This window comes from Mus pahari, chromosome X, assembly GCF_900095145.1.
Source record: "Mus pahari chromosome X, PAHARI_EIJ_v1.1, whole genome shotgun sequence".
In the NCBI taxonomy this organism is placed as follows: Eukaryota; Metazoa; Chordata; class Mammalia; order Rodentia; family Muridae; genus Mus; species Mus pahari.
The window spans coordinates 119641478-119649923 of record NC_034613.1 but is presented as its reverse complement, the minus strand read 5'-3'; positions in this window follow the sequence as shown (position 1 = coordinate 119649923).

The following is an 8446-nucleotide window of genomic DNA, read 5'->3' as shown; positions in this document are numbered from 1 at the left end:
AGCAAAACATCATCATGACCTGAGTCTCAAAAAACAAAACAAAGCAAAACAAAACAGGAATTTCTACTTCACTAACTACTCATATATTGATCAGTAACCCATCTATACTCATGAATGCAACCCTATTCAAACTCAGATGATCACAGATAAGACATGAAGTCGGGAAGCAGATTTGTAGGAAAGAAGTATTTCAGTGGGAGAACAGGAGACAAGAGTTTAACCAGATAAGAATGTCTAATATTCATTATACACATATATAAAAACAGGAAATCAAAAAATTAAGTTTTAAAAAATGACAAAATGCTTCTGTTCTTCTCTATATTATCTAATAACCTATGCCACTAGTTCATTTGATTTGATTCATGAAAGTCAACTGTTGGGGCCCAATGCCCCGTCATTCAGCCTCCATCTTGTTTCTGGGCCATCTTCTTATAACTAACACTCTTTCATTTTTTTTCTATGATCTTTCTTCTGTTCTTGTAATTTACTGGGGACATTATACAATAGGTGGCTTTCCAGACATTTTACAATGGGGACATTCTATTGACATCAATGTGTTACCAAGCGATAAAACTAGCTTGGCCTGTGCACCTGGACAAATACTGTTTGTGGTCTGCAGCTTTATAAGCCCTCTGTTTCCCAAGAGTAAATGAGACTTGATCAGATTATTGTCTTGTCTCCTTCCTTTGTGTCTCCTGTCCCTTTCAGTCTTAAACCCTCTCTTGAAACTCTTGCTGTTTAGCCCTGCAGGTCAGGGCAATCAACATTGCTAGTTCTTTCTCTACACATGTATCTAGCTCAAAACAAGGCAAAAAGATAGATTAAAAAATGATTACCTGTTTTCTCTAACCCTACAAATCCCATGTGTTTTTCCCTTATAAATGTCTATGCAAGGGGCCTCCTAACTTGATGCAGTGACTCATACCTATAATTCAACTAACTTGATGTAGTGGCTCATACCTATAATTCAACTTCAAGAGACTAAGGCTAAGGATAATATGACACTGATTAAAATAAAAATTACTCATGCCACATCCAGACTCTCTACCCAACCAGGTCCTGCACATGTTTCTCCAGGATCTAGTCCAGTGACTCTGCCTGATCCTCCCATCCATGCCGCCCCTCATCAGATCTAGGTTGGGTCCCACATTCAGTGCCCTGGCCTAGTCTGACTATTGGTGCCTATAACAAGGCTAATCTCCAGGCTTTGTCAGGACCTTCTCATATGATATCCAACAATTCTGCCCAGCCAGATTTATCTATCCTCACACTCCAGGCTTGGAACAGGACACATATCATGTACACCAGCCCAGGCCTATCTCTCCACCTGATTTTATTCCACCTAAGTCATTTCCAAACACTATGCCCAACCAACCCACATACCCTCCCTTCTGCCCCAAAGTGATCTGTCCACACTAGACACAGAACTAACTAAAGAAGTCCATGAGATCACATTATAAATATGTAAATGATATGAAAGATTAAGTCTGTTTCTTCTCTATTAAGCCTACAGTCCTATAGATTTTTTTGCCAATGATAATTACCTAGATAAAGCACAGCACACAATTTAGAAGAACAATCATAACCTTCATCCAAGAATTCAAGGAGATTAAAGATGACACTAATAAATAGATAAATGAAATTAAGGAGAAATAACTTAAGGAGAACAAGTGTCTAAGATATTCCAAAGAAAACACAAACATAGGGGTGATGGAAATGATGAAGATAATCCAGAATGTGAGAATGAAATTCAATAGTGTGAAGTGGAAACTTCTGGTTTCTTTGGAAAGTCAGTTGTGTCAGACAGTGTCTTGTTGGGGTAAACATGTGAAGGACTGTTTTCCTGAAGCAGACACAAGGGAAAGGCTGTTCTATTAAAGCAAGCATATGAAAGGACCTGTGATAAAAGATTCTTCACTAACAACATGAATGTATTGCTTTCTTTTACATTGCATAGCTGAGCCCCATTTGTCATGACTCCACAGAGATAAATGCACCAAAACACTTCTGGTGGTGTTCTGGTGGCTTTTTGCTGAGGGGCAGGTTGAAGGACCAAGGGGTAAACCTAGGGGCAGGCTAAGGGGAATAAGCACAAGGGGCCCAGGAGCAGAGGGACAAGCCAAGGGCCAGGTTGAGGGTCTGAGGGGCAGGCCAAGGGGCCACCCAAGGAGCTGGCCTAAGGGTAAATGAAGGATCAGAGAGGCAGAGAGAGGCCACAGAGCCTGGAGCCAGAAGGCAGACAGAGGATCAGAGAAGCAAAGAGGTACTGAGGGGTAGTCTGAGGGGCCGAGACATAGACAGAGAGGCAGGTCATGTGGCAGGCCAAGGGGGTCAGGCACTAAGGGACCTAGGGGCAGAAAGGCAAAACAAGAAGCAGGATGACAGTCTGAGGGACAGACTCAAGAGCCAGCGAAGGGGCAGTCCTAAGGGCAAGTGGAGGGGCTGAGAAGTGGACAGAGGGGCCACAGTGGATAGAAAGGCAGTCAGAGGGGCTGAGCAGCAGTCAGAAGGGACAAGGGGTAGACTGAGGTATGAAGAGGCAGGGAGGATGGCCAGGCAGAGGGACAGTGAAGCTGACCAATGGGCCCAGAGGTTGGCTGAGAGGACTAGGGGCAGCCTGACAGGCCAAGAGGCAGCCCCAGGACCAGGGCAAAGGACAGGTAGAGGGGCATGCCAAGGTGTCCAGGCACCGAGGGGCTGAGGGCAAAAGAGGCAGGCAGTGGTGCCAAGGGACAGACCAAGGAGTCAAGAGGTGGGGAGGAGTGGCAGGCCAAAGGGCCAAGGGAACCAAGAGGAAGCCAAAGGGGCTGAGGACTAAGGACAGTATAAGAGCAGGCAAAACAGCAAAGAGGTAGAGAGGGGCTGAGAGACAGACTAAGGGGCAGGCCTAATGGCAGGCTATGGGACCTAGAGGTTAACAGAAGGACCAAGAAGCCAGGCTGAGAGGGGGAGACACAGGCCAAGGGGCCAAGGGACAAAATGAAAGGCAGGCCAAAGAACCTTTAAAAAAGGCCCACGGGCAGGCCAAAGGAGCCCAGGTAAACTCAGAGGCAGAGATGACTATCAATGCGCCTAGAGGTGGGCCCAGGACCAGGCCTTTGGTCCAATAGGCAGGCCACAGGGCCTGGGAAAGCTAAGAGACAGAGGTATAGATCACTGAGCCTAGAGGTGGGCCCAGGACAAGGTCTTTGGTCCAATAGGAAGGCCACGGGGCCTAGGCAAGCTAAGAGAAGGAGGTAAGATCAATGGGCCTAGAGGTGGGCCCAGGACCAGGTCTTTGGTCCAATAGGCAGGCCACAGGGCCTAGGCATGCTATGAGACATAGGTGATTATGAATGTGCCTAGAGGTGGGCCCAGGACCAGGCATTTGGTTCAACAGGCAGGCCACAGGACCTAGTAAAGCTAAGAGACAGAGGTGAAGATCAATGTATCTAGAGGTGGGCCCAGGACCAGGTCTTTGGTCCAATAGGAAGGCCACAGGGCCTAGGTAAGATAAAAGACAGAGGTGAAGAAGATCAATGGGCCTAGAGGTGGGTTAAATAGTCAGGCCACAGGGTGTGTAGGCAAGCTAAGAGATAGAGGTGATGATCAATGGGCCTAGAGGTGGGTTAAATAGTCAGGCCACAGGGTGTGTAGGCAAGCTGAGAGATAGAGGTGATGATCAATGGGCCTAGAGGTGGGCCCAGGACCAGGCCTTTGGTCCAATAGGCAGTGCAAGGGGCCAAGAGACAAAATGAAGGGCATGCCAATGGGCTTATAGGAATGCCAAGGGGCAAACCGAGACAGGGTGAGTGGGAGAGTTAGGCAGAAAGACAGGCTGAGGGGCCTAGGAGCAGAGAGCCACGCCAAGGAGGCCAGGTTCCAGTGTGCCAGAATTGCCTGGGGGGCAGACCAATAGGTGCAGAATTAAGCAAGTAGCAATCTGAGGGGCGTTGGGACCAAGAGGCAGAGAGTAAGGCTGAGGGGTAGCGAACAAAAAAGGGGCCACAGGGCCTGGGGCCAAGTGGCAGGCTGAGGAACACAAGTACAGGCTAAGTGGCAGACAGGCAGGCCAAGGGGCTGAAGGGAATGCCTGAGTAGGTCAGGGGTAGTCGGGTAGAGAGGCAGGCCCAGGGGCAGAGTGGCAGACCAGAACAAACATCCAAGAGGCAGACTGAGGTTCCAAGGGGCAGGCTGTGGGGTTTGCCAAGGGACAATGAGATAAGCCGAGGGGCTAAGAGGCAGGCAAAAGGCCTGAAGTTCTGACTGAAGTGCCCATGCAGGGTCCTAGAGAGAGGCAGAGGGGCAGAGAAACTGGCAGAACAGCCATGGGGAAGATAGGCAGGCCCAGGGGTGGAGGATCAGAGCGGTAGGCCCAGGGCACCAGATGTTAAGAAGGCTGAGGGAAAAGCCAAGGGGCAGAGAGGCAAGCTGGGGAGTAGAGGTGCATGCTGAGTAACTGAGTAACTGAGGGGCATCTTGTGCACAGCAGGCCCTGTGGGGCAGAAGAGGAGGCCAAAGGAATTAGGGACAGTGAGGCAGACTTAAGGTCCAAAAGGTGGGCCAAAGGGCACAGGGGAAAAGAGGCACAGGCACATAGGCAAGGCAGAGAGAGAGAGGCAGATATAGGAAGTTAGGCAGAGAGACACACAGACCATCATGTAGTCTGAGAGGTCAAGAGTCCAAGAGGCAGATAAGGAGAGAGTCAGAGTCACAGAGCAGAGGTAGAGAAAGAAGCAAAAAGGCAGAGAGGCTGAGAGGCCTAGGGGCCCAGAGGCAGAGAAGTCAAGAGGTATAGAGGAGGCAGAGGCATAGGGATGGAGGGGCAGAGGCAGAGGGGCAGAGAGTCAGAGGGGCAGAAGGGCAGAGGGGCAGAGGCACAGAAGGGTAGAGGGGATAAATGGCAGAGGGACAAAGATGCAGAGAAGCCAAATCAGAGGCAGAAGACGAGAGGCAGAGAGGAAGATGTAGACTTTGTTTTTTAAAACCTACTTTAATAAGGCATCAACCTCCCTTCTGGCCCACCACCCACAAGAGGTAATAAAAAAAGAAATGTTAATAGGGCAAAGGGTGTATGGACCTGTTCAGAAAGAATTCTTTGTTGCCAAGATCTCAGCAGTTCAGTCCACTAGCAAACCAAAACCAAAACAGCTGTGGCAGTTCCAGAAGAAACTGCCCCAAACGCTCTGCTGATTGGCACAAATCCTTGGATGCAGCAAGACACCTCCAGAATATCCCCAGAAGTTCTTTGGCAAGTTACTTTCTATGAAGTCAAAACATGTGAAGATCAGTAACAGGATGGAAGGTGAACCAATACAAGAGCATCATCACTGAAGAGTGTCAACGCAGAGCAAGGTGAACAAGAAGCAAGGTGCAGAGCCTCTTCCAACTGTCCATGAGGTCATATGTATATTCTTTTCAAACATCACTCATCCTGTCATATGTCTGCTTCAGCCAAGCATCCTCTCACCTGTGTCTGCTTCAGCAAAGCATCCCTTCAACTGTCTGCCCTAGCAAAACATCATATGACCCAACTGAGTCTCTAAAGAAACTAGAAATAGTCACTTAAGGAGGGGAGAGAAAGGCAGAGAGGTCAAGATAGGTAGAGAGAGATTTAAAGTCCTAAAGTCCACTAGTCAAAAGCAGGGGGGCAGGCAGAGAGTTGAAGCACAGGCAGGGAGGGGGGCAGAAAGAGAGGCAAAGAGAGAGATAGACTCAGAGGGCCAGAGGGGTAGAGAGGCAGAGAGCCAGGCAGAGCTAGAGACAGGAAAAGGTAGAAGTGTGGTGGAAACTGACAGAATCTTTGGAAATTCAGTCGTGTCAGATGGTGTCTTGCTAGGGCAAATATGTGAAGGAGTGTTTTCCTCAAATGGACATAGCTAAAATAATGTTTTCATAAGGCAGATACATGAAGGAACATTTCACTGAAGCAGCCACGGGTGAAAGGATATTCTGCTAAAGCAAGCACATGAAAGAACACGTGATGAAGGATTTTTTCCTAACAACAACACACGTGTCTTGGTTCACCCATAGCTGAGCTCCATTTGTCATGACTTCATTAGGAGAAATGCACCAAAAATCTGGTGGTGTTCGGGCAGCTTCTTGTTGAGGATGTGCACTGATTGGCTGATAGATTCAATCTAAGACAGATTCACATGCTGAGGCAAAGACATGTGGTAAGACAAGACCCATGGTGGACATGTGATGTTTGGAGGGAGTATAAATAGGACTCAGTGGACTATGGAGGGGGCTTGTTTGCATACCTAGCTTTGCAATGCTTCTTGGACTCACATCCTTACTGATCTTTATTTAGTTGAGAGAGGTACAACAGAGAACTTCTTCTGGCATCCTGGCTTGTCCTGGTCACACCTGATGAGTCCTGCTGATTCAGCAGAGGCCTGGCTGTTTCTGCTGGGTCGTGCCACCTCTGCTGATTCCTGTTTGCTAACCTGACACTACTGAACTGGACTGCGGGTATATTTGTAAGGTGTCTGTGAATGGATTAAGCTGCTGCTGCTGCTGACTCTGGTGAACTCAACTGCTGATTTCTGACAAAACAGATGGGATTTGCTCCAAAGAAAAATTTCTACATAGGTCCACTCCCCCTGTGCCCTAATAACCTTTCTTTCTACTACCTCTGGTGGGTTGTGGGCTAGAAGGGAAGTTAAAGCATTTAACAACCATTATTAAAATTCGGGTTGAGAAAAGTCTAAGCTTACACACAGGGGTATAGTGGCAGAGAGACACAGAAGCAGATTCAGAGCCAGAGGTAGAAAGGCAGAGAGGTTAGAGAGGCAGAAAGGCAGAGAGAGGTAGAGAGTTAAGGATGCTTAGAAGCCTATAGCCAAGAGACTGTGAAGCGGAGAAACCAAGGGATGGAGATGCAAAGAGGCAGAGAAAGAGGCAACAGGACAGAGGGATAGAGAGCCAGAGAATCAAGGAGGCTGAGAGTCCTACAGGCCACGGAGCCAACATGCTGGGAGGCCAAGAGCCAGAGATACAGAGAGTCAGAGTTAGAGGGAGAGAAACAGAGGCAGAGGCAGAGAGAGATAAGAGAGGCTAGGAGGCAGAGGCAAGTGGATCTCTGTAAGTTCAAGACCAGCCTGGTCTACAAAGCTAGTCCAGGACAGCCAGTGCTACATAGAGAAACCTTGTCTCTACGTAACAAAAAGAAAAACCAAAACAAAAAAGAAAAAAGAAAGAAAGAGGGCTGGACCTAGTCCTCCCTGCACATATGTGCAGAGCAGATGTGCAGCTTGGTCTTCATGTGGGTCCTGAACAACTGGAGTGGGGTGTGGGACCTTGAAAGGCAGTCTGTGTTCTGCTCGAGTGAGGCTTACTCCGGGAACCCAGTGGAAAATTCTACAAGGGACAGAACAGTGAGCTATGACACCAGACACTAACACCTGACACCATGAGCCCTCAACTCCATCATTCTGTGGCCATCAGTCATGTAGGCTGTCCGGACTCCACCCACACAGTTACCTGGCAACAGTCAGGTATGCTCCTCCCCCACAGTTACCCTGGAACAGCCAGGTAGGCCAGCCCACTATAAAAGGGGCTGTTTGCCCCCTCCTCTCTCTCTTGCTTCTCTTGCTTTCTCTCTAGTCCCCTTGCTCCTTCTCTCCCCCTCCCTTCTCCCCTCTCTCCATGTGGCCATGGCCAGCCTCTACTTCTCTACCTTTTCTCTCTCTCTCTGTTTTCTACAATAAATCTCTAAAACCATGGACTGCCTCCTTTCATCTAGACTCCCCATGCTAGATCGATGGAATAGGTCGTCCCCTAAAGAGCTGCATCTAATCTCCTGCAAGAAGGCCTCTCAGCATTTCTAGCCACCAGGCCAGAGCAAAGACTCTCACCCTCACCCTCACAGGAACCACCCAGCACCTTCTCCCTTCTGATCCTTTTCCCTTCGACCCCAGGCCCCAGGACAGACCAAGCTGCCCCTGTGGCTCCCACCTGTTCTCAGTTCTTCTGTGGTGTCTAGGGACATCCTGCGATGCCCAAGAGCTAGAACCTGTTATCCCTGGGTTCCCTGAGGCCCAAGGACCCCAGACTGCTCTCTCTCCACTCCTGCTAACTGGGTTTCCATGGCTTCCCACAGCCAGATTCCCACCTGGTACCCTGTGTCTGCCCACCCATAGCCCCAGAGCTCTGGCGGATCAAGGCTCATCTCTCTCACCCCCTTTATTTCCCCACAACTGACGCCCCACAGTGGGAGATATCCCAAAAGCTGTTGTCTGTCTGTGGGCTATGTTCTTCTAGCTGGGCTGCCTTGTCTGGCCTCAGTGGGAGAGGATGAGCCTAGTCTGGCAGAGACTTGATCTACTGGGAGGGCACTCACTCAGAGTAGAAGGGGGATGGGGGAAGGATTGTGGGAGAGGCTGACCAGGGAGCAATGAGCATGATGTGTGTGTGTGTGTGTGTGTGTGTGTGTGTGTGTGTGTGTGTGTGTGAGAGAGAGAGA